Source organism: Nerophis ophidion, linkage group LG10 (genome assembly GCF_033978795.1).
Source record: "Nerophis ophidion isolate RoL-2023_Sa linkage group LG10, RoL_Noph_v1.0, whole genome shotgun sequence".
NCBI classification, from domain to species: Eukaryota; Metazoa; Chordata; class Actinopteri; order Syngnathiformes; family Syngnathidae; genus Nerophis; species Nerophis ophidion.
The window spans coordinates 57434067-57461104 of record NC_084620.1 but is presented as its reverse complement, the minus strand read 5'-3'; the positions used below and the strand labels follow the sequence as shown (position 1 = coordinate 57461104).

The window sequence follows — 27038 nt, the reverse complement described above, 5'->3', positions numbered from 1 at the left end:
CCTCTCCAAGGTTTCTCATAGTCAGCATTGTCACTGGCGTCCCACTGGATGTGAATTCTCCCTGCCCACTGGGTGTGAGTTTTCCTTGCCCTTTTGTGGGTTCTTCCGAGGATGTTGTAGTCGTAATGATTTGTGCAGTCCTTTGAGACATTTGTGATTTGGGGCTATATAAATAAACATTGATTGATTGATTGATTGAAAATCCAATTACATGATGTTGTTAATGCAATTTCCTCATTTTCCTCAACTGGTGTACTAGCTTTTAATTCTGTACACATGTAGCATCGTTTACAACAAAACTTGTGAATTTGGACTCATTTCATGAATCCCACATGAAGTTGGAAGGGGAAACATTTACAAACCCCGTTTCCATAAGAGTTGGGAAATTGTGTTCGATGTAAATATAAACAGAATACAAAGATTTGCAAATCCTTTTCAAGCCATATTCAGTTGAATATGCTACAAAGACAACATATTTGATGTTCAAACTCATAAACTCTATTTTATTTTTGCAAATAATAATCAAATTAGAATTTCATGGCTGCAACACGTGCCAAAGTAGTTGGGAAAGGGCATGTTCACCACTGTGCTACATCACCTTTTCTTTTAACAACACTCAATAAACGTTTGGGAACTGAAGAAAACTAATTGTTGAAGTTTTGAAAGTGGAATTCTTTCCCATTCTTGTTTTATGTAAAGCTTCAGTCCTTCAACAGTCCAGGGTCTCCGCTGTCGTATTTTACGCTTCATAATGCGCCACACATTTTCCATGGGAGACAGGTCTGGACTGCAGGCGGGTCAGGAAAGTACCCGCACTCTTTTCTTACGAAGCCACGCTGTTGTAACACGTGCTGAATGTGGCTTGGCATTGTCTTGCTGAAATAAGCAGGGGCGTCCATGAAGAAGACGGTGCTTAGATGGCAGCATATGTTGTTCCATAACCTGTATGTACCTTTCAGCATTAATGGTGCCTTCACAGATGTGTAAGTTACCCATGCCTTGGGCACTAATGCACCCCCATACCATCACACATGCTGGCTTTTCAACTTTGCGTCGATAACAGTCTGGATGGTTCGTTTCCCTTTTGGTCCGGATGACACAATGTTGAATATTTCCAAAAACAATTTGAAATGTGGACTTGTCAGACCACAGAACGCTTTTACACTTTGCATCAGTCCATCTTAGATGTTCTTGGGCCCAGAGAAGCTGGTGGCGTTTTTGGGTGTTGTTGATAAATGGCTTTCGCTTTGAGTAGTAGAGCTTTAACTTGCACTTACAGATGTAGCGACCAACTGTATTTAGTGACAGTGGTTTTATAAAGTGTTCCTGAGCAAATGTGGTGATATCCTTTAGAGATTGATGTCGGTTTTTGATACAGTGTCACCTGAGGGATGGAAGGTCACGGTCATTCAATGTTGATTTCCGGCCATGCCGCTTACGTGGAGTGATTTCTCCAGATTCTCTGAACCTTTTGATGATATTATGGAGCGTAGATGTTGAAATCCCTCAATTTCTTGCAATTGCACTTTGAGAAAGGTTGTTCTTAAACTGTTTGACTATTTGCTCACGCAGTTGTGGACAAAGGGGTGTACCTCGCCCCATCCTTTCTTGTGAAAGACTGAGCATTTTTTTTGGGAAGCTGTTTTTATACCCAATCATGGCACCCACCTGTTCCCAATTAGCCTGCACACCTGGTGGGATGTTCCAAATAAGAGTTTGATGAGCATTCCTCAACTTTATCAGTATTTATTGCCACCTTTCCCAACTTCTTTGTCACGTTAATGATTATTTGCAAAAAAAAAAACAAGTTTATGAGTTTGAACATCAAATATGTTGTCTTTGTAGCATATTCAACTGAATATGGCTTGAAAAGGATTTGCAAATCATTGTATTCTGTTTATATTTACATCAAACGCAATTTCCCAACTCACATGGAAACAGGGTTTGTATTTGCCCAGCTCTCTCTCTCTCTCTCTCTCTCTCTCTCTCTCTCTCTTGCAAATGACAAATGAAGTCGTCGACTCCGACAGGTTTTTATTTGTCACCTCGCGGCGGCCGTGCAGTCAATTACTGGCGGCACGTGTCGATACAATTTGCTTAACGACCCCCAGCACGCCGCTCCTTGGTGCTCGCCCGCCCGTCTCCATCCTGGTCCACGGGAGGCAGCAGCAGGGGGTCTGTCGCCGGATGTGGCAAACAAGGCGGGATGGAAACATTTTGATGTTTATTTGTCTTTATTCCACGCTGAGGGATGTTGTTTGTGTCTTGTGAATTTCATGTTTTACTTTGAAATGTACAGTAACTCTCCTCTCTCCTGCCCTTCCTTGTCAGTCTGACGTCATCCCTGACCTGTCCCCCATGTCTCTTATAAGCCCATGCCTCCCTTTGTTCCTCCAGCCTCGTCTCGTCTTGCTATCCACATCCTGAATTTCCATTTTAGTACTTGGAATTTTTGTTAAGTTTTAAGTTTACTTTTAGCGTCTCTTTTTTGAGTGACCTTTTGTTAATTATCTCTGGAGATAAAAATAAGTGTAGAAGCTCCACAGGCCCTTGTTTTTCCCTCCTTTTGTTGTTTAAAGTTCATCGTCATATTCCTGGCTAGTGGACTTAGAGATAGATCGTTTTGTTTCCTCCTTTTCGGAGTGATTTTTCGGGTTTGTTGACCTTTTTCGCCTAGTTGTTGTTGTACTGCCCTGACTCGAGAGGTGAAAAGTGAACTTTTCAAAATAAAAGACTGCCGGATTAACCTCCACCTCTGCAACCGAGTTCTATTTCTGACCCAGGCCTGACTAAACCGGAGCAGACAGATGCTCCGGTATCATTGCAGTGGATGTCAGGTGTGGATCCACCAGAAGTGAATTATATTTATATAGCGCTTTTCTCTAGTGACTCAAAGCGCGTTTACATAGTGAAACCTAATATCTACATTGAAACCAGTGTGGGTGTCACTGGGAGCAGGTGGGCAACATGTCCGGCCCGAGGACACAACGGCAGTGACGAGGATGGCGGAAGTGGAGATCGAACCTGGAACTCTCAAGTTGCTGGCACGGCCATTCTACCAACCGAGCTATACCGCCCCCGTTTACATGGTGACGCCGGTGAGAAACGGTGTGTAGTGAAGCATGTTTAGCTGTTCCTCGTCCTCCAGTGATAATATTACTTGTAAGAAACATACTTTATTTGTTGCCATGGCGACAAGGATTAGTGATTTAGAAGTGGCTAAAACGGCAGCATGGTGACAAAGACATCCACCTATCCCCCGGTGCATGTCTTTGGAGGTGGGAGGGGCCTATCCCCAAGTGCATGTCTTTGGAGGTGGGAGGGGCCTATCCCCAGGTGCATGTCTTTGGAGGCGGGAGGGGCCTATCCCCATGTCCATGTCTTTGGAGGTGGGAGGGGCCTATCCCCAGGTGCATGTCTTTGGAGGTGGGGGGGGCCTATCCCCAGGTGCATGTCTTTGGAGGTGGGAGGGGCCTATCCCCAGGTGCATGTCTTTGGAGGTGGGAGGGGCCTATCCCCAGATGCATGTCTTTGGAGGTGGGAGGGGCCTATCCCCAGGTGCATGTCTTTGGAGGTGGGAGGGGCCTATCCCCAGGTACATGTCTTTGGAGGTGGGAGGGGCCTATTCCCTGGTGCATGTCTTTGGAGGTGGGAGGGGCCTATCCCCAGATGCATGTCTTTGGAGGTGGGAGGGGCCTATCCCCAGGTGCATGTCTTTGGAGGTGGGAGGGGCCTATCCCCAAGTGCATGTCTTTGGAGGTGGGAGGGGCCTATCCCCAGGTGCATGTCTTTGGAGGCGGGAGGGGCCTATCCCCAGGTACATGTCTTTGGAGGTGGGAGGGGCCTATTCCCAGGTGCATGTCTTTGGAGGTGGGAGGGGCCTATCCCCAGGTGCATGTCTTTGGAGGTGGGAGGGGCCTATCCCCAGGTGCATGTCTTTGGAGGTGGGAGGGGCCTATCCCCAGATGCATGTCTTTGGAGGTGGGAGGGGCCTATCCCCAGGTGCATGTCTTTGGAGGTGGGAGGGGCCTATCCCCAGGTACATGTCTTTGGAGGTGGGAGGGGCCTATTCCCTGGTGCATGTCTTTGGAGGTGGGAGGGGCCTATCCCCAGATGCATGTCTTTGGAGGTGGGAGGGGCCTATCCCCATGTCCATGTCTTTGGAGGTGGGAGGGGCCTATCCCCAGGTGCATGTCTTTGGAGGTGGGAGGGGCCTATCCCCAGGTGCATGTCTTTGGAGGTGGGAGGGGCCTATCCCCAGATGCATGTCTTTGGAGGTGGGAGGGGCCTATCCCCAGGTGCATGTCTTTGGAGGTGGGAGGGGCCTATCCCCAGGTACATGTCTTTGGAGGTGGGAGGGGCCTATTCCCTGGTGCATGTCTTTGGAGGTGGGAGGGGCCTATCCCCAGATGCATGTCTTTGGAGGTGGGAGGGGCCTATCCCCAGGTGCATGTCTTTGGAGGTGGGAGGGGCCTATCCCCAGGTGCATGTCTTTGGAGGTGGGAGGGGCCTATCCCCGGGTGCATGTTTTTGGAGGTGGGAGGAGACCGGAGTACCTGATCCCGGGATTGAACTCAGAACTACTCAGGACCTTCGTATTGAGGCAGACGCACTATCCCCTCTCCCACCGTGCTGCTCACAATGTCATGCCCGTTAAATAAAAAATAAAAAATAATATACATAAATATATATATATAATTTTTAAATTTTTTTTTTATTTAACGCAATGTCATGCCCGTTAAATTAAAAACAAGATATATTTTTAAAGACGGCTCCTTCCTTCATTCGTCTTTATTCTGCCATCATCCCAAACCGGAGCAGACGAAGGCAAAGTCGTGAAATAAAAATAAATAACAAAGGAAGCAAATTCAGCCTGAGTCGGTTGGCACGGAAAATGTCAAATCCTGCTCCGCTCGGTTGGACGCCCCCGTCCTCAAAGTCTAAGTCGCCGGGCTTTTATGTCCCTCCCCTGTTCAAACAAAAGGGTTCGGAGGCTTTGGTGGATTTCTGGAGCCAAATAAAAAAAGTCCAAATGGTGAAGACGGTAAACAGGAAACTCTGTATGCAAGGAGAAGTAGCGGCAGAAGAAGCCTGAATGACCGCGAGCGTCGCACTTTATGCCGCCATTAGCGTGTGTGCTGGCGGGCGGCGGGCGGGCGAGATGGCAAAATAAATCCCATTTTTATTCAGTGAAGGGGCTGAAGAGGCAGCGAATCAGTGACACCCAGGAAAAGAATACAAAGCATCCATATTCATGCACGTGTGGGCGGAATAAAACACAAATGCAAATGAGCTAAAGGGCAAACTGGGAGCGCCGGATGCAAATAAATATTTAAAATAAAGTACAACGCCGCCGCTGAGTTTGAGGCAACGAGGAGATCACAGAAGAAGAAGAAGAAGTGTCCACTCCGCTGTGGAGGGAACTTACATGGAAGCACTTTTAGCTCTCAGCCAGTCAAGAAGTCGTAACTTTGCAAGTCAACAATACATGATGATGATGTTTGTGGGCCTGCTTGACTCCAGCAGAACTTTGCAAGTCAACAATACATGATGAGGTTTGTGGGCCTGCTTGACTCCAGCAGAACTTTGCAAGTCTACTATACATGATGATGATGTTTGTGGGCCTGCTGGACTCCAGCAGAACTTTGCAAGTCAACAATGAATGATTATGATGTTTGTGGGCCTGCTGGACTCCAGCAGAACTTTGCAAGTAAACAATACATGATGATGATGTTTGTGGGCCTGCTTGACTCTAGCAGAACTTTGCAAGTAAACAATACATGATGATGATGTTTGTGGGCCTGCTTGACTCTAGCAGAACTTTGCAAGTAAACAATTAATGATTATGATGTTTGTGGGCCTGCTGGACTCCAGCAGAACTTTGCAAGTAAACAATTAATGATTATGATGTTTGTGGGCCTGCTTGACTCCAACAGAACTTTGCAAGTCAACAATTAATGATGATGATGTTTGTGGGCCTGCTTAACTCCAGCAGAACTTTGCAAGTAAACAATTAATGATTATGATGTTTGTTGGCCTGCTTGAGTCCAGCAGAACTTTGCAAGTCTACAATACATGATGAGGATGTTTGTGGGCCTGCTGAAGTCTAGCGGAAATGTGCAAGTAAACAACACATACTGATGATGTTTGTGGGCCTGCTTGACTCCAGCAGAACTTTGCAAGTCTACAATACATGATGATGATGTTTGTGGGCCTGCTGAAGTCTAATGGAAATTGGCAAATAATGTATTGTTGATTTGCAAATTTATGCTAGACTTCAACAGGCCCAGAAACATCATCATGCACTGTTGATTTGCAAGTCAACAAAACATGATGATGATGTTTGTGCTAAATTAAGGAACACAGGAAATAACGGCAGCTCTGCTAGTGCAATTTTTATGAGGCTTTTATTAAAGGTAAATTGAGCAAATTGGCTATTTCTGGCAATTTATTAAAGTGTGTATCAAACTGGTAGCCCTTGGCATTAATCAGTACCCCAGAAGTAGCTCTTGCTTTCAAAAAGGTTGTTGACCCCTGCTCTACAGGTCTCTGGCCCCCGTTTATCTGCCACAAAACGCATCCGGCGTGGGCTGTGCGTTACCGTGGCAACGCCCTTACATCACCCCCGCCCACCCCCCCGATGTGAAGCCGGCGGGGTGCTGACCTTTCGCTGTCGTCGTGTGTTAGGGAGCGCGAGAGGGGAAGCGGCGCGCTTGCCGGGAAAACACGAACAGGGTCGGTTAATTGAGAGATCTTGCTCGCGTCCAAATGCCTTGTGGGCGGGGCTTACAATATGATGTCATCGCCCCACGAATAAACCTGACTGAGCTCAACGTCAACAAGGCGTGTGTTAGCATTGTGCGGCATCCTAATGAATCATATTCAGTACTATACCGCCTCTAAAAAGTACCCTTTTTGTAAGTGCATGACGTGGTGCCCCACACACACACACACACACACACACACACACACACACACACACACACACACCACACACACACACACACACACACACACACACACACACACACACACATACGTGTTTGGGTGACATATGAGGACTTATGACAAAAACGTGACATATGGGGACATGCCTTTCCAATGGTCCTACAGGCCTGGGAATCAGACGGTTAGTGAACCAGAATTTTAGAAACACAGTGGTCTATTGAGATTTTTGCAACTCTTTTGTTTTTTTCTGAACCTGATTTTTATGGTACATATGAGGACTTGTCAGGTTTAGGTGACAAATGAAGACCAGAGTGTTTAAGATTTCAAGTTTATGTGACATATGACGACCATGACGTCACAGAGTGTTTAAGATTTCAAGTTTATGTGACATATGATGACCATGACGTCACAGAGTGTTTAAGATTTCAAGTTTGTGAAATATGACAACCATGACATCACAGAGTGTTAAAGATTTCAGGTTCATGTGACATATGAGGCTAATGACATCAGAGACTTAACAAAACAACCTGAGTTGGTTTAGTTGATGTGTTGTCATTTAAAAAAAAAATCCCAATCCCATGCTACTGTAATCTAAAACCAAGAAGAGTTTAAAAGAAACATGGGTAAAAATGTAATTGTCGATTAAGTGTAACTGAATTGTTTTTGTGGATTTTGTCGCTAACAATTATCTGGAATAAATACAAAACGCTTGCTCTTTATCTTGCTTTTTTAATTGCTGGTAACATACTCAAACTACCACAGCAGATGTGGAAAAAAAAATTCTCCTTTTTTTAATATGATTCTTTTATGGATGTAGTACTTGATGGCAAGGGAATCTCTGTCCTGTAGAGCTACTAGTTCTTTGTGGAGGGAGGCTTCACAATCTTTTTTACCTGGTACTTTGTTGCCAGTTATAAAATGCAACATGTGTCATTCAACTGCTTCCACTTCTTCACCTTTGCAGCTGTCATAAAGGAGACAAAATACAATGTCTTACTGAAGGAATAATGACTATAACACATTGAAAAGGTGCAAAACGTAATATAATATTCTAGTAAATAATGTGGATTATTTATTTACCTCGCTTTGGAGTGGACCACGTTGAAGAAGCTTGAGACATACCCACTTCCAGCGATTTGTCCTGCTGTCAATCTGAAAGGAAGAATTAGAAAACTGTAAAAGAAAACATTTAACATATTTTGCTTTGTAAAAACAATACACTGTAAGTCACACTAAAACTCAACTCTTTCAGTCACTACAGAATTGTAATACTTTACCATTGCCCATTTTGGGTAATGGTGCAACTTTTATGAAACTTATATTTTGGGAAGTGTTCTCTGAAGAATCAGCGCTGCAACCTGTCTTTAAAGAACTATGACCACTGCTTGCTAATGTTGAACTGAAACTTCCAGGTTTGCTTGAATTGGTGATTTCTCTCTGTGTTTTGACAATCCCAAATGATTTAAAGGTGTCCTTCAAAATATTTTGGGAGAGGCATGGTATGACTAAGATCACTGCTGCAAACACTTGTATCTGAAGAACTGCCTCTTGAGTCTGGAACATAGGTTTGATCTTCAAAATCTGTATTGGCAGAGTATTCAAGATCCGATATCTGATGGAAAATTAAAAAACTTTAAACTACATTTCTAGGCCAACAACTTAAGTCCAACACTTTGTATATGTACAGGTCGTTAAAATGCTACTAGAAATAATATTTGCATTTCTTAATAAGATGAATTTTTAGTATCAGTTTTAATCAGATGGAAATATGTTTCCCAACTACAAATGACACATTCATTATCGCACAACAAGGTCTTCCTCTTAATTTAACTGAAAGTGGCGCACCGCCACATTTTGAAAGTACGGGTTACACGTGAAAAATAATTAAAATTATATAATGTATTGTAGCCTTACAGAAATAGTCACTTAAAAAAATCAAAAACTATTTTTAACTTTACTTACCAATCTTTTTGATAACAAACGGCACAATTCTAACAGGTTTTGCCTCCTGTGGAAACACATTCATCTCTATGCTTCCCCAGACACACAACAACAGTTCTAAAAGCCAATACGCTTTCAGGTACGGATGGTGTGATTGAGATCATAGGAACAATGAACATCAAATCAACACCACACGAACGTAAAAGATTTCCACCAGCAGGTGATTACAGTATGAATGGATATATACATCCATCCATCCATCCATTTTCTTCCACATATTGCCTTTGGGGTCGCAGAGGCGCTGGTGCCTGTCTCAACTGCAATCCTGTGGAAGGCGGCGTACACCCTGGACAAGTCGCCATCTCATCGCAGTAGATATACATATATATATATATATATATATATATATATATATATATATATATATATATATATATATATATATATACATAGATATGTATATATATATACATATATATATATATATATATATACATACATATATATACACATATATTTATATATATATATATACAGTATATATACATATATATATATGTATATATATACACATATATATATACATATATATGTATATATATACATATATATACATATATATACACATATATTTATATATATATATATATACAGTATATATACATACATGTATATATATATATATATATATATATATATACACATATATTTATATATATATACAGTATATATACATATACATATATATATATACATATATATAAATATACATATATATATATACATATATACATATATATACATGTATATATATATATGTATATATACATATACATATATGCACACATATATATATATATATATATATACACACATATATTTATATATATATATATATATACAGTATATATACATATATATATATATATGTATATATATATGTATATATATACATATATATACACATATATATACATATATACGTATATATATACATATATATACATATATATATACACATATATTTATATATATATATATATACAGTATATATACATACATGTATATATATATATATACACATATATTTATATATATACAGTATATATACATATACATATATATATATATACATATATATATACATGTATGTATAAATATACATATATATATATACATATATACATATATATACATGTATATATATATATGTATATATACATATATACATATACATATATACATATATATACATGTATATATATATATGTATATATACATATATGCACACATATATATATATATATATATATATATATATATATATATATATATATACAAACCCCGTTTCCATAAAAGTTGGGAAATTGTGTTAGATGTAAATATAAACCGAATACAATGATTTGCAAATCCCTTTCAACCCATATTCAATTAAATGCATTACAAAGACAACATATTTGATGTTCAAACTCAAACTTTTTTTTTTTTGCAAATAATAATTAACTTTGAATTTCATGGCTGCAACACGTGCCAAAGTAGTTGGGAAAGGGCATGTTCACCACTGTGTTACATCACATTTTCTTTTAACAACACTCAATAAACGTTTGGGAACTGAGGAAACTAATTGTTGAAGCTTTGAAAGTAGAATTCTTTACCATTCTTGCTTGATGTACAGCTTAAGTTGTCGTATTTTACGCTTCATAATGCACTACACATTTTCGATGGGAGACATGTCTGTACTGCAGGCGGGCCAGGAAAGTACCCGCACTCTTTTACTACGAAGACACGCTGTTGTAACACGTGGCTTGGCATTGTTTTGCTGAAATAAGCAGGGGCGTCCATGATAATGTTGCTTGGATGAAAACATATGTTGATCCAAAACCTGTATGGACCATTCAGCATTAATGGTGCCTTCTCAGATGTGTAAGTTACCCATGCCTTGGGCACTAATACACCCCCATACCATCACAGATGCTGGCTTTTGAACTTTGCACCTGTAACAATCCGGATGGTTATTTTCCTCTTTGTTCCGAAGAACACCACGTCCACAATTTCCATATATAATTTGAAATGTGGACTCGTCAGACCACAGAACACTTTTCCACTTTGCATCAGTCCATCTTAGATGAGCTCGGGCCCAGCGAAGCCCGCGGCGTTCCTGGGTGTTGTTGATAAATGGCATTCGCTTTGCATAGTAGAGTTTTAACTTGCATTTACAGATGTAGCGACCAACTGTAGTTACTGACAGTGGTTTTCTGAAGTATTCCTGAGCCCATGTGGTGATATCTTTTACACACTGATGTCGGTTTTTGATGCAGTACTACCTGAAGGATCAAAGGTCCGTAATATCATCGCTTACGTGCAGTGATTTCTCCAGATTCTCTGAACCTTTTGATAATTTTACGGACCGTGGATGGTAAAATCCCTTAATTCTTTGCAAAAAAAATGTTTATCAGTTTTAACGTCAAATATGTTTTCTTTGTAGCATATTCAACAGAATTGGGGTTGAAAAAGATTTGCTAATCATTATATCCCGTTTATATTTGCATCTAACACAATTTCCCAATTCATATGGAAACGAGGTTTGAATGTATATATATATATTCATATATATATATATATATATATATATATATATACACATATATATACATATAGCCTATTATCTGCGCACTATTTACAAGTTATGTACCAAAAACACGACCACCGAAAAAATACTCTGATCACTAAAAACAGTGCTTCAGAAACCGGCTGTAAACAAGAAGCACTGCATTTTCTGATTTGAAACACTAATTTTAAAGCTTTGACATTAACATTGTAACACACACTAATCTGGTTCAGAAAATATGAGGACCTTATATGAAACACACCTAGGTCTTTCCTGGTTCAAACAATATGAGGACATGACGAGTGCTCACATGTAGAATTTATGTTGTTGACTTGTAACATCTCCTGTTTTGCTAAACATGAGTTCCAAACTCCCTACTGACTAACATGGATGTACCCTTACGAAAATGTTGTCATATAAACTGATCTGTGAGAGATTAAAATTAATAAATGTCTTTCAAAATATAGGTTGGGTCAAATTTAGAGCAGATATAGTAAAAATAGACATGTAATAACCTGTTGGAGGGATGAAGTCGGTTTATGGCTCACATCTGAATCTAGAGCATGTTGAGATAGAACCTCAACAGTTGGTTTCTGCAACAAAACACAAAAATATAATGTCATAACTAATTAATTATAACATTATCAGCACTTTTTGTTGATAGAAATTTGAGCATACAATGCCAGATAAAGAGTAAAGATTATTACAGAGTTTCAGCTCTTAGACAATTCATTAAGAATGTAACACACACAAAAATCTGGTTCAGAAAATATGAGGACCTGAATTGAGACACTCATTTTAAAGCTTTGACATTAGCATTGTAACACACAATAATCTGGTTCAGAAAATATGAGGACCTTATATGAAACACACCTAGGTCTTTCCTGGTTCAAACAATATGAGGACATGACGAGTGCTCACATGTAGAATTTATGTTGTTGACTTGTAACATCTCCTGTTTTGCTGAACATGAGTTCTAAACTTCCTACTGACTAACATGGATGCACCCTTACGAAAAAGTTGTCATATAAACTGATCTGTGAGAGATTAAAGTTAATAAATGTCTTTCAAAATATAGGTTGGATCAAATTTAGAGCAGATATAGTAAAAATAGACATGTAATAACCTGTTAGAGGGATGAAGTCGGTTTATGGCTCACATCTGAATCTGGAGAATGTTGAGATAGAACCTCAACAGTTGATTTCTGCAACAAAACACACAAATATAATGTCAGAACTAATTAATTATAACATTATCAGCACTTTTGTTGATAAAAATCTGAGCATACAATGCCAGATAAATAGTAAAGATTATTACAGAGTTTCAGCTGTTAGACCATTCACTGTCATTCAATGTCAGAACTAATTAATTATAACATTACCAGCACTTTTTTTCCCTCCGGGTACTCCGGCTTCATCTTACCTCCAAAGACATGCACCTGGGGATGGGTTGATTGGCAACACTAAATTGGCCCTAGTGTGTGAATGTGAGTGTAAATGTTGTCTATTTGTGTTGGCCCTGTAATGAGGCGGCGACTTGTCCAGGGTGTACTCCGCCTTCCGCCCAAATGCAGCTGAGATAGGCTCCAGCACACCCCGCCACCCCAAAAAAGGGACAGGTAGTAGAAAATGGATGGATGGATAGTAAAATAGTCAAGTAATAACCTGTTGGAGGGATGAAGTCGGTTTATTGCTCACATGAATCTGGAGAATGTTGAGATAGAACATCAACAGTTGCTGTCTGCAACAAAACACACAAAAATAATGTTAGAACTTATTAATTATAACATTATCAGCACTTTTTGTTGATAACATTATGAGCATATAATGCCAGATAAATAGTAAAGATAATTATAGAGGGTTTCTGTCTCTTGACCCGCTCATGTCTTGAGATGAACTTCCCTCGGTACTCGACCACAAAAGAACCTTTTTAAATTGATGCAAGAGCAAATACACCATATCCTGATAAAACAGTTTATCAATTAACAATGTTTGGAATATCTACTTTTAAAAAGGAATAATAATAGTCGTTACTTGACCAAAAATTCAATTACAAACAGAATTACTCTTTCATAAATGTAAATAATTATTAAATAAAGTACAAACCCCGTTTCCATATGAGTTGGGAAATTGTGTTAGATGTAAATATAAACTGAATACAATGATTTGCAAATCATTTTCAACCCATATTCAGTTGAATATGCACAAAGAAAACATATTTGATGTTCAAACAGATAAACATTTTTTTTGTGCAAATAATCATTAACTTTAGAATTTGATGCCAGCTAACATGCGACAAAGAAGTTGGGAAAGTTGGCAATAAATACTGATAAAGTTAAGAAATGGTCATCAAACATTTATTTGGGACATCCCACAGGTGTGAAGGCTAATTTGGAACAGGTGGGTGCCATGATTGGGTATAAAAACAGCTTCCCAAAAAATGCTCAGTCTTTCACAGGAAAGGATGGGGCGAGGTACACCCCTTTGTCCACAACTGCGTGAGCAAATAGTCAAACAGTTTAAGAACAACCTTTCTCAACGTTCAATTGAAAGAAATTTAGGGATTTCAACATCTACGGTCCATAATATCATCAAAAGGTGCAGAGAATCTGGAGAAATCACTCCACGTAAGCGGCATGTCAGGAAACTAACATTGAATAACCGTGACCTTCGATCCCTCAGACGGCACTGTATCAAAAACCGACATCAATCTCTAAAGGATATCACCACATGGGTTCAGGAACACTTCAGAAAACCACTGTCACTAAATACAGTTTGTTGCTATATCTGTAAGTGCAAGTTAAAGCTCTACTATGCAAAGCGAAAGCCAATTAACATCCAGAAACGCAGCCGGCTTCTCTGGGCCCGAGATCATCTAAGATGAACTGATTTAAAGTGGAAAGGTGTTCAGTGGTCTGACGAGTCCACATTTCAAATTGTTTTTGGAAATATTCGACATAGTTTCATCCGGACCAAAAGGGAAGCGAACCATCCAGACTGTTATCGACGCAAAGTTGAAAAGCCAGCATCTGTAATCGTATGGGGGTGCATTAGTGCCCGAGGCATGGGTAACTTACTCATCTGTAAGTTACCCATCTGTTTGGAACAACATATGCTGCCATGTAAGGGCCGACTTTTTCATGGATACCCCTGCTTATTTCAGCAAGACAATGCCAAGCCACATTCAGCTTCATAAAAAAAGAGTGCAGGTACTTTCCTGGCCGGCCTGCAGTCCTATCGAAAATGTATGGCGCATTATGAAGCGTAAAATATGACAGCGGAGACCCCGGCCTATTGAACGACTGAAGCTCTACATAAAACAAGAATGGGAAAGAATTCCACCTTCCAAGCTTCAACAATTAGTTTCCTCAGTTCCCAAACGTTTATTGAGTGTTGTTAAAAGAAAAGGTGATGTAACAAAGTGGTGAACATGCCCTTTCCCAACTACTTTGTCACGTGTTGCAGCCATAAAATTCTAAGTTAATTATTATTTGCAAAAAAAAATCAAGTTTATGAGTTTGAAAATCAAATATGTTGTCTTTGTAGTGCTTTCAACTGAATATGGCTTGAAAAGGTTTTGCTAATCATTGTATTCCGTTTATCTTTACATCGAAAACAATTTCCCAATTCATATGGAAACGGGGTTTGTAATTAATGTGTTACTTGAAAAATGTTTGTTTTAAATATCTAGCATATACAGTTGGGAGACATTTCATAAGTGCAGAGTGTGTGTGTGCCTTTAAAAAGCCGTGCCTTTTGCCAAGTGACGTGGGACGTCAGCGCCCAGACATAGCAGAATAGTTCAGCTGTATTTTTTAGCTTAGCAGTGGCAGTTAAGATAGTTCTGTCGAATGTTTTTGTTTGCGTGTGGATGAGGCCTCTGTCTATTTGATATCGTGTTCGTAATTACTTCCGGGGGTTGCTTTCATTAGTAAAAAGATATTACCTGCACTAAACCTTTTGTGCTTCTAACGCTGTCTTGTTGACATACAATCACATCAAAAGTAGCATGCCAGATTACATAAAACGCATCGTAACAGCGTTGTAGCGTACATAAAAGTTATTAGATAACTCGTTACCGGTAAAAGTAACAGCTTTAGTAACATCGTTTTCATATACCGCTGTTATACCATCCATCCATCCATCCATCATCTTCCGCTTTTCCGAGGTGAAGTCGCGGTGGCAACAGCCTAAGCAGGGAAACCCAGACTTCCCTCTCCCCAGCCACTTGGTCTAGCTCTTCCCGGGGGATCCCGAGGCGTTCCCAGGCCAGCCGGGAGACATAGTCTTCCCAACGTGTCCTGGGTCTTCCCCGTGGCCTCCTACCGGTTGGACGTGCCCTAAACACCTCCCTAGGGAGGCGTTCGGGTGGCATCCTGACCAGATGCCCGAACCACCTCATCTGGCTCCTCTCCATGTGGAGGAGCAGCGGCTTTACTTTGAGTTCCTCCCGGATGGCAGAGCTTCTCACCCTATCTCTAAGGGAGAGCACCCCTACCCGGTCGAGGAAACTCATTCCGGCTGCTTGTACCCGTGATCTTGTCCTTTCGGTCATGACCCAAAGCTCATGACCATAGGTGAGGATGGGAACGTAGATTGACCGGTAAATTGAGAGCTTTGCCTTCCGGCTCAGCTCCTTCTTCACCACAACGGATCGGTACAACGTCCGCATTACTGAAGACGCCGCACCGATCCGCCTGTCGATCTCACGATCCACTCTTCCCCCATTCGTGAACAAGACTCCGAGGGGCCATAGAGGTCGGGTGCATTGTGAGCTGGGCGGCAGCCGAAGGCAGGGCACTTGGCGGTCCGATCCTCGGCTACAGAAGCTAGCTCTTTGAACGTGGAACGCTGTTATTCCAAACACTTCTAATTAAAGCCATATAAAACAACCTCTATTAGACTGTAAGGAAATGATCCAAATGAGATGTTGATACAGTTACCATTGATATGTTACATAACAAGACATACCTTTCCAATCATTGATCCACTGGGCCTTAAAACAAGACTTGTCACATCCAGATCACATAAACTCGGTGGCTTCAGCCTCAGGATTACGTCTCGCTCTTCTTTTGGACACGATGTCTATATCATGTGTTGATGCGCCTAACAAATCCACACATAAAAATGAAAAAAGTCAGTGACACAGAAATAAAACAAAGAACCAAACCCTTCAAAAACTGTTAAATTTAGGCTCAGTGCAGACATGAAGCTTCTCAAACAAAGAACTAATGTAACAATATCAGTAACATGCCAACTCCACAGTGCTTATCAGCTTGAAATATTTGTATTTGAGAAAAAGTATAAACAATTTGAAGAACTCTAGTCTGTCTTGTTTAAAATTAAGAAAAGGTTTACTAGCATAGTGATCAAGGGTGATGGGTCAAATGCAGAGAATAATTTCACCACACCTAGTGTGTGACAATCACTGCTACTTATAATCTTCCATGCAACTTAAAAAAAAAAAAATTAAATCCCTTGGCCTTGGCCCAGAACTGAAATGCTTAATTTGACCTCATAAAATCAAATCTGATTGCAATTAATAACAACAAACATTTAACTGTTGTTTATAATGAACTATTTTCCTATGTTAAAAAACATTGGTCTATTTAATTACGTTAAACTCCATTTTATGCTCACCTGATTCAACCATGCTGCCGAAGACTGTCAAAGATGGGATGTGGCCAAGATAGATGTCCCCTTCCGGTGCTGCAGGTCCCGGAAGTGATGTTCACTGAGCGCTCTGTTGTGCTCAAAATCGTGTGTGAAGTTTTGTATTTCGATTATAAATGGTCCTTTTGGAAAACCCTTTTTATATATATATTCAATATTAAGTGTGATACGTGAGCTGTATAACTTCCATGAGGAAAATAATTAACTAGTGATTTAGCCATCTGTTAGGATCAGACATCATCCAACGGCCAATCAGGCGGCGCCTAACTGAAAATTGGACCAATCAGACGCAGAGACTCTTCAGAGTGGGCGGAAGTAACCATCTTGAACACCATGTAAAGGGAATACCTCCAAAAACAATCCCCCATTGAATCCAAAATTTGTCCCAAAGATAAAAATACCAAAATCATGTGCTATTGTAAATATTAAATACTGTATGTAGTTTGGATTCCATTTGAATTATCGCCTTTGTCTCAATCAAGGTTGAAAGTTTTTTTTCAGGCACATTTAAAGTAATTATTGTGCGGCATTGTATTTTAGACAACATAATAGAAAAAAGCCCAATACAGTAAAATACTGAATCAAACCGATTAAATCATCACCATAATCCCTTTATTACTAATTGTCTAGCCCATATCCTCTCCAGATAAACCAAATGAATAGATAAAACTAACATAAAAAAGGTTGAGATCATCAGATCAGTTGAAAATGTGTTATTTGATTTAGATTTCAAAAGTATGTTTATTGCTGTAATGATTAGATGTTTTTCAAATGTTGGAGTGTGTGAGTTTCTGACCCACATGACATATGAGGACATATGACATATGAGGACAAGTGTGTGTGTGTGTGTGTCCTAATAGCAAAGATGGCCACTAGGGGCAAAATCGAAAGTGACCCAAAAAATTACACACACTTTCACACACTTTTTCTGAAAATTTGACAAATGAAGACTTTAGAGATTTTTGGTCTGGGAACATGCTGGGAGGGTCTAGAACACGATAGCATTGCGGGAAATATGAGGACATGGAAAATGTCCTCATATTTCAACAGGTCCTCTCATATGTAAGGTGAAATTTCATAAAAATGTCCCCATATGTCACTTTGACAAACGCACACACACACACACACACACACACACACACACACACACACACACACACACACACACACACACACACACACACACACACACACACACACACACACACAGAGTACTTACAAGCAGACACAGTGTGTGGACAGAAAAGGGAAAACGGACGCATTTGATACCAAGTAGTTACAGGATCAAACAATCAAATATAAAAAAATATCATTTCTAATAAACTAATTGTAATATGTTTAAGAAATACTGATGTAAAGGGTAGGTGTCGCGCTGTTTTCTGTTTGAACATGTTCTTTCTACACTTCTGTTAAAATGTAATAATCACTTTTTCTTCTCTTCTGTGATACTTGTCATTAGTTTTGGATAATGTCCAGCAGCAGTGTTTTAGCTACTTCTGAATCACTAATCCTCGCCACCATGGCAACAAATAAAGTTAGTTTCTTACAAGTACCGTTATCACTGGAGGATGGAGGAACAGCTAAACATGCGTCACTACACGCTGTAGGAGGATACAATAGCTCACCGGCGTCACAATGTAAGTGGATTTACACCTGACATCCACTGTAATGATACCAAGTACAACAGCATGTCTAATTGGTCCTACTATGATTAAATCGATATTTTTTAGCATCACAAAATCGTTTTTTTCCCTATGTTTTTAAATGTTTATAAAGTTAGTAAATATGGCTCATGAGGACTTTGATTATGACCAATGTTTGATTCTGTAACTACTTGGTACTGGATCGATACCTAAATGTGTGGTATCATCCAAAACTAATGACACGTATCACAGAAGAGAAGAAAAAGTGATTATTACATTTTAACAGAAGTGTAGAAAGAACATGTTCAAACAGAAAACAGCACGACACCTACCCTTTACATCAGTATTTCTTAAACATATTACAATTGGTTTATTAGAAATGATATTTTTTTATATTTGATTGTTTGATCCTGTAACTACTTGGTATCAGATCGATACCTAAATGTGTGGTATCATCCAAAACTAATGTCAAGTATCACAGAAGAGAAGAAGAAGTGATTATTACATTTTAACAGAAGTGTAGAAAGAACATGTTAAAACAGGAAACAGCGCAACACCTACCCTTTACATCAGTATTTCTTAAACATATTACAATTGGTTTATTAGAAATTATATTTTATTATATTTGATTGTATGATCCTGTAACTACTTGGTATCGCATCAATACCTAAATGTGTGGTATCATCCAAATAATGTCAAGTATCACAGAAGAGAAGAATAAGTGATTATTACATTTTAACAGAAGTGTAGATAGAACATGTTAAAACAGAAAACAGCGCGACACCTACCCTTTACATCAGTATTTCTAAACCATATTACTATTGGTTTATTAGAAATGATATTTTATTATATTTGATTGTATGATCCTGCAACTACTTGGTATCAGATTGATACCTAAATGTGTGGTATCATCCAAAACTAATGACAAGTATCACAGAAGAGAAGAATAAGTGATTATTACATTTTAACAGAAGTGTAGATAGAACATGTTCAAACAGAAAATAAGCACGAACAAGTAGATGAACAATCCATTTTTACAGTTTGTCCCTCATAATGTGTATAAAATAATAGGTGTATAAATTACACAATATGTTACTGCAGACTAATTAGGAGTCTTTGTTTGTTTACTTACTACTAAAAGACAAGTTGTCTAGTATGTTCAACATTTTATTGAAGGACTAAATGACAATAATAAACATATGTTTCATCTACATCAGTGGCGTCCATAGTGCGGCCCGGGGGCCATTTTTTAACGGCCCCACGGCACGTTTTAAAAATATATTTTTAAAACGTAAAAAGTGATATAAAAGAGCCAACGGGTGAAATGTAACAAGAAAATGTTTCAATGTTGACTCTAATAACACAAAGTTGCCATGCAGGCTGTTTCTTTCTTTAAAAAATAATAATGAATCAAAATCAATGTCATTATGAATAATTGCCATATTCAAGGCTCCAATCACGTTAAATTTTCCACTTTGAGATATTTTTGGGGAAAAAATGTTGCATGTTTTGTGTTTGCCATATAAAAAACTGAGCTATTTTTTTTAAAGAAGGGCCTAAAATGAACAGACAAAAAACGTAAACAACAATAAAACTTATAATTGACGGATAGATCTGAAGTTGATCTCGAGATTATTGTGTTAAAAGTAAACAGTAAAAAAATTTATAATTTATTTTTTAACACTTTAATGAGTTTTGGATTATTTTAGTGTGATTTGTTTTTAAGTGTCATTGCTCAAAAAATAATAATGAATTAAAATCAATGGTGTTATAACTTATTGACCTTTTTAATGCTCCAATTATTATATAATCTCACATATTCCACTTAAAAAAATATTGGGTGATAATATTGCATATTTTGTGTTTTTTTCCAGCAAAAAACAGGGTTTTCTTTGACAAAAAGAACATACAACTTAAATATTAAAATCATTATATTGACAGATGGACTTATTGTTGATCTGGAGATTTAAAACTTGCATAATAATAAAACAAAATAATACCGAATAATGACGCATTTTTAATATTTTTTTGACCAAAACCCTTTGGGGTCCCCGGGATCAAGCCTGATTGGAGGCCTAAATGTATATTGGGACTTGGGACTGTAGTCCGCTTGCTGGGACTTGGGACTGTAGTCCGCTTGCCGGGACTTGGGGACTGTAGTCCGCTTGCTGGGACTTGGGACTGTAGTCTGCTTGCCGGGACTTGGGACTGTAGTTCACTTGCCGGGAAAATAAGAATAAGTTATGAAAAAAACACTTAATTGAACAGTTTAAAAGAGGAGAAAAACAGGAAAAATACGGAAATCAAATTTTGAAATATAGTTTATCTTCAATTCCGACTCTTTAAAATTTGAAATTCAACCGAAAAAAGAAGAGAAAAACAAGCTAATTTGAATCTTTTAGAAAAAATCAAAAAAATGAATTCATGGAACATCATTAGTACTTTTTCCTGATTAAGTTTAATTTGAGAATTTTGATGACATGTTTTAAATAGGTTAAAATCCAATCTGCACTTTGTTAGAATATATAACAAAATATTTCTAACAAAGACAAATCATTATTTCTTCTAGATTTTCCAGAACAAAATTTTCTTAAATAAATTCAAAAGACTTTGAAATAAGATTTAAAATTGATTCTAAAGATTTTCCAGATTTGTTAGAATTTTTTGGCGAATTTTAATTATAATAAGTTTGAAGAAATATTTCACAAATATTCTTCGTCGAAAAAACAGAAGCTAAAATGAAGAATTAAATTAAAATGTATTTATTATTCTTTACAATAATAAAAAAATAAATGTATTTGAACATTGATTTAAAATGTCAGGAAAGAAGAGGTGGCGACTTGTCCAGGGTGTACCCCGCCTTCCGCCCGATTGTAGCTGAGATAGGCGCCAGCGCCCCCCCGCGACCCCAAAAGGGAATAAGCGGTAGGAAATGGATGGATGGACGGAAAGAAGAGGAAGGAATTTAAAATGTGTTTAAAAATCCTTAAAACATTTTTAAAGTTGTGTATTTTCTCTAAAATTGTCTTTCTGAGTAAAGACCAAGTCTTTAAAAGATTTTCTTGGATTTTCAAATTCTATTTGAGTTTTGTCTCTCTTAGAATTAAAAATGTCGACCAGCTTGCTAGTAAATAAATACAATTTAAAAAATGGAGGCAGCTCACTGGTAAGTGCTGCTATTTGAGCTATTTTTAGAACTCATCTGGTCCTTACGGGTGACCCCTGTTGTACAGGACTGGCGTGGAAGAGTGGCGGCGGGGGGGGCGGTGGGGTGTGGCCTACTTAATAAAAGAAGGATTACCAAAGTCATCTTTCTCCGGCTCCCTCGCCATGCCGCTCACGTTCAGCCTATTCCGTACAAAAAAAAAAGAAGAATAAATTCCGCCAGCGAAGAGGAGGGAAAGGCGCCAAAACACGTCTGAATTATTTAAACGCCCGAAAAATGCTTGACTCGGCATTTTGAAGGAAGAAAAAAATGAAGACTTGATCTTATCTGGAGCGCCGCACGCTGCCAAAGTGGGCGGGGCCGGGACAAATTGCCCGTTCCATTACGCCGCCCATTCGTGCGTCGTGGCGGGCCACGCCCCCCTGATAAGCCACATTGTGGGCGCTGACAAAGTCATTATGGGACGGTAAACACGGCGGGGAGCTGAGGGACCCAGCGGGGGTCCCGGAAGGTCACCCAGGCAATCTGGAATGATCCACCCCCCCCCCAGGACAGATACAAGACTCCTTTTCTTCCCTGCGCCGCCTCTCTCTGCCACGCCAAGGACGGGCGTGGGCTTAAAACAAAGCCCGACCGTAATCAACTCCTCGCCGCCGCACAATCTTCCCTGGAGGTCATCGGTGGCGAGGGGATGGAGGGGGAGGGGCTTCTAGGAGGGGAGAATGGACCAATGGCGCACTTTCTCTGGACATAGAGGATCATCGTAGACCTGAACCATGACTTGGTGGTCACATGACAACTACACAACACAAGGTGGTCACATGACAACTACACAACACAAGGTGGTCACATGACAACTACACAACACAAGGTGGTCACATGACAACTACACAACACAAGGTGGTCACATGACAACTACACAACAAAAGGTGGTCACATGACAACTACACAACACAAGGTGGTCACATGACAACTACACAACACAAGGTGGTCACATGACAACTACACAACACAAGGTGGTCACATGACAACAACACAGGGTGGTCACATGACTACTACACAACACAAGGTGGTCACATGACAACTACACAACACAAGGAGGTCACATGACAACTACACAAGGTGGTCATATGACAACTTCACAACACAAGGTGGTCACATGACAACTACACAACACAAGGTGGTCACATGACAACTACACAAACACAAGGTGGTTACATGACAACTTCACAACACAAGGTGGTCACATGACAACTATACAACACAAGGAGGTCACATGACAACTACACAAGGTGGTCATATGACAACTACACAAACACAAGGTGGTCACATGACAACTTCACAACACAAGGTGGTCACATGACAACTACACAACACAAGGAGGTCACATGACAACTACACAAGGTGGTCATATGACAACTACACAACATAAGGTGGTCACATGACAACTACACAACACAAGGTGGTCATATGACAACTACACAACACAAGGTGGTCACATGACAACTACACAACACAAGGTAGTCACATGACAACTACACAACACAAGGTCACATGACAACTGCACAACACAAGGAGGTCACATGACAACTACACAACACAAGGAGGTCACATAACAACTACACAAGGTGGTCATATGACAACTACACAACACAAGGTGGTCACATGATAACTACACAACACACGGTGGTCACATGACAACTACACAACACAAGGTGGTCACATGACAACTACACAACACAAGGAGGTCACATGACAACTACACAAGGTGGTCATATGACAACTACACAACACAAGGTGGTCACATGACAACTACACAACACAAGGTCACATGACAACTACACAAGGTGGTCATATGACAACTACACAACACAAGGTGGTCACATGACAACTACACAACACAAAGTGGTCACATGACAACTACACAACACAAGGTGGTCACATGACAATTACACAAACACGAGGTGGTCACAGGACAACTACACAACACAAGGTGGTCACATGACAACAACACAAGGTGGTCACATGACAATTACACAAACACGAGGTGGTCACAGGACAACTACACAACACAAGGTGGTCACATGACAACAACACAAGGTGGTCATATGATAACTACACAACACAAGGTGGTCACATGACAACTACACAACACAAGGTGGTCACATGACAACTACACAACACAAGGTGGTCACATGACAACTACACAACACAAGGAGGTCACATGACAACTACACAAGGTGGTCATATGACAACTACACAACACAAGGTGGTCACATGACAACTACACAACACAAGGTGGTCACATGACAACTACACAACACAAGGAGGTCACATGACAACTACACAAGGTGGTCATATGACAACTACACAACACAAGGTGGTCACATGACAACTACACAACACAAGGAGGTCACATGACAACTACACAAGGTGGTCATATGACAACTACACAACACAAGGTGGTCACATGACAACTACACAACACAAGGTAGTCACATGACAACTACACAACACAAGGTCACATGACAACTGCACAACACAAGGAGGTCACATGACAACTACACAACACAAGGAGGTCACATAACAACTACACAAGGTGGTCATATGACAACTACACAACACAAGGTGGTCACATGATAACTACACAACACACGGTGGTCACATGACAACTACACAACACAAGGTGGTCACATGACAACTACACAACACAAGGAGGTCACATGACAACTACACAAGGTGGTCATATGACAACTACACAACACAAGGTGGTCACATGACAACTACACAACACAAGGTCACATGACAACTACACAAGGTGGTCATATGACAACTACACAACACAAGGTGGTCACATGACAACTACACAACACAAAGTGGTCACATGACAACTACACAACACAAGGTGGTCACATGACAATTACACAAACACGAGGTGGTCACAGGACAACTACAACACAAGGTGGTCACATGACAACAACACAAGGTGGTCACATGACAATTACACAAACACGAGGTGGTCACATGACAACAACACAAGGTGGTCATATGATAACTACACAACACAAGGTGGTCACATGACAACTACACAACACAAGGTGGTCACATGACAACTACACAACACAAGGTGGTCACATGACAACTACACGACACAAGGAGGTCACATGACAACTACACAACACAAGGAGGTCACATGACAACTACACAAGGTGGTCATATGACAACTACACAACACAAGGTGGTCACATGACAACTACACAACACAAGGTGGTCACATGACAACTACACAACACAAGGAGGTCACATGACAACTACACAAGGTGGTCATATGACAACTACACAACACAAGGTGGTCACATGACAACTACACAACACAAGGAGGTCACATGACAACTACACAAGGTGGTCATATGACAACTACACAACACAAGGTGGTCACATGACAACTACACAACACAAGGTGGTCACATGACAACTACACAACACAAGGTGGTCACATGACAATTACACAAACACGAGGTGGTCACAGGACAACTACACAACACAAGGTGGTCACATGACAACAACACAAGGTGGTCACATGACAACTACACAACACAAGGTGGTCACATGACAACTACACAAGGTGGTCACATGACAACTACACAACACAAGGTGGTCACATGACAACTACACAACACAAGGTGGTCACATGACAACTACACAACACAAGGAGGTCACATGACAACTACACAAGGTGGTCATATGACAACTACACAACACAAGGTGGTCACATGACAACTACACAACACAAGGAGGTCACATGACAACTACACAAGGTGGTCATATGACAACTACACAACACAAGGTGGTCACATGACAACTACACAACACAAGGAGGTCACATGACAACTACACAAGGTGGTCATATGACAACTACACAACACAAGGTGGTCACATGACAACTACACAACACAAGGTGGTCACATGACAACTACACAACACAAGGTGGTCACATGACAATTACACAAACACGAGGTGGTCACAGGACAACTACACAACACAAGGTGGTCACATGACAACAACACAAGGTGGTCACATGACAACTACACAACACAAGGTGGTCACATGACAACTACACAAGGTGGTCACATGACAACTACACAACACAAGGTGGTCACATGACAACTACACAACACAAGGTGGTCACATGACAACTACACAACACAAGGAGGTCACATGACAACTACACAAGGTGGTCATATGACAACTACACAACACAAGGTGGTCACATGACAACTACACAACACAAGGAGGTCACATGACAACTACACAAGGTGGTCATATGACAACTACACAACACAAGGTGGTCACATGACAACTACACAACACAAGGAGGTCACATGACAACTACACAAGGTGGTCATATGACAACTACACAACACAAGGTGGTCACATGACAACTACACAACACAAGGTGGTCACATGACAACTACACAACACAAGGTGGTCACATGACAATTACACAAACATGAGGTGGTCACAGGACAACTACACAACACAAGGTGGTCACATGACAACAACACAAGGTGGTCACATGACAACTACACAACACAAGGTGGTCACATGACAACCACACAACACAAGGTGGTCACATGACAACTACACAAATACAAGGTGGTCACATGACAACTACACAACACAAGGTGGCCACATGACAACTACACAACACAAGGTGGTCACATGACAACTACACAACACAAGGTGGTCACATGACAACTACACAAACACAAGGTGGTCACATGACAACTACACAACACAAGGTGGTCACATGACAACTACACAACACAAGGTGGTCACATGACAACTACACAACACGAGGTGGTCACATGACAACTACACAACACAAGGTGGTCACATGACAACTACACAAACACAAGGTGGTCACATGACAACTACACAACACAAGGTGGTCACATGACAACTACACAACACAAGGTGGTCACATGACAACTACACAACACAAGGTGGTCACACGACAACTACACAATGTGGTCACATGACAACTACACAACACAAGG

The 27038-nt window shown here is 40.0% G+C and overlaps 1 protein-coding gene and 1 long non-coding RNA gene across 5 annotated transcripts in view; both read right to left on the bottom strand.

The window, feature by feature from the left end:
* The window catches only part of celf2 (cugbp, Elav-like family member 2), a 431239-nt gene that overhangs the window by 335813 nt on the left and 68388 nt on the right, over positions 1–27038 (bottom strand). The gene's annotated exons all lie outside the window — the stretch shown is intronic.
* Positions 7629–18390, bottom strand: LOC133561050 (uncharacterized). Its single transcript, XR_009808561.1, has 6 exons — positions 16468–18390; positions 13162–13237; positions 12624–12701; positions 12013–12090; positions 8029–8100; positions 7629–7912 (listed from the first exon to the last, which is right to left on the bottom strand). It is a non-coding gene; the product is annotated as an uncharacterized LOC133561050 (long non-coding RNA).